The sequence below is a fragment of the Arachis ipaensis genome, chromosome B7, assembly GCF_059453495.1.
Source record: "Arachis ipaensis isolate K30076 ecotype BB chromosome B7, ASM5945349v1, whole genome shotgun sequence".
Classification (NCBI taxonomy): domain Eukaryota; kingdom Viridiplantae; phylum Streptophyta; class Magnoliopsida; order Fabales; family Fabaceae; genus Arachis; species Arachis ipaensis.
In genome coordinates, this window is record NC_142442.1 from 47,494,273 (window position 1) to 47,495,444 (window position 1,172).

The 1,172-nt window shown below is 40.1% G+C and overlaps 1 non-coding gene across 1 annotated transcript; it reads right to left on the bottom strand.

Annotated features, from left to right (window-relative positions):
- Window positions 1–739: 739 nt before the first annotated feature.
- LOC148551058 (small nucleolar RNA R71) lies at window positions 740–846 on the bottom strand. The gene has a single exon (XR_015892532.1). It is a non-coding gene; the product is annotated as a small nucleolar RNA R71 (small nucleolar RNA).
- Between the last annotated feature and the right edge of the window lie 326 nt (window positions 847–1,172).

The window sequence follows — 1,172 nt, forward strand, 5'->3', positions numbered from 1 at the left end:
ATTTTCGAAATTTCCCCTCTCTCATCTTATTCTATTTATTTATTCATCTACTAACATCTCTCCCTCACCCACCAAAAATCCGAACCCTCTCTCTCTCTTTCTGAGTTTAGATTTTTCTCTTCTTCTTTTCTTCTACTAACAATAAGGAACCTCTTTACTGTGACATAGAGGATTCCTCTTCTTTTCTTTTTCTCTCCTCTTTCTTATGAGCAGGGATAGAGAAAAAGGCATTCTTGTTGAAGCTGATCCAGAACCTGAAAGGACTCTGAAGAGGAAATTAAGAGAAGCTAAATTACAACAATCCAGAGACAACTTGATTGAAAATTTCGAACAAGTAAAGGAGATGGCAGCCGAACCCAACAACAATGCAAGGAGAATGCTTGGTGACTTTACTGCACCAAATTCCAATTTACATGGAAGAAGCATCTCCATTCCTGCCATTGGAGCAAACAACTTTGAGCTGAAACCTCAATTAGTTTCTCTGATGCAGCAGAACTGCAAGTTTCATGGACTTCCATCTGAAGATCCTTTTCAGTTCTTAACTGAATTCTTGCAGATATGTGATATTGTTAAGACTAATGGAGTAGATCCTGAAGTCTACAGGCTCATGCTTTTCCCTTTTGCTGTAAGAGACAGAGCTAGAGTATGGTTGGACTCTCAACCTAAGGATAGCCTGAACTCTTGGGATAAGCTGGTCAAGGCTTTCCTAGCCACGTTCTTTCCTCCTCAAAAGCTGAGCAAGCTTAGAGTGGATGTTTAAACCTTCAGACAGAAAGAAGGTGAATCCCTCTATGAAGCTTGGGAGAGATACAAAGGACTGACCAAAAAGTGTCCTTCTGATATTCTTTCAGAATGGACCATCCTAGATATATTCTATGATGGTCTGTCTGAGTTATCTAAGATGTCATTGGATACCTCTGCAGGTGGATCCATTCACCTGAAGAAAACGCCTGCAGAAGCTCAAGAACTCATTGACATGGTTGCTAATAACCAGTTTATGTAAACTTCTGAGAGGAATCTTGTGAATAATGGGACGCCTATGAAGAAGGGAGTTCTTGAGATTGATACTCTGAATGCCATATTGGCTCAGAACAAAATATTGACTCAGCAAGTCAATATGATTTCTCAGAGTCTGAATGGAATGCAAGCTGCATCCAACAGTACTCAAGAGG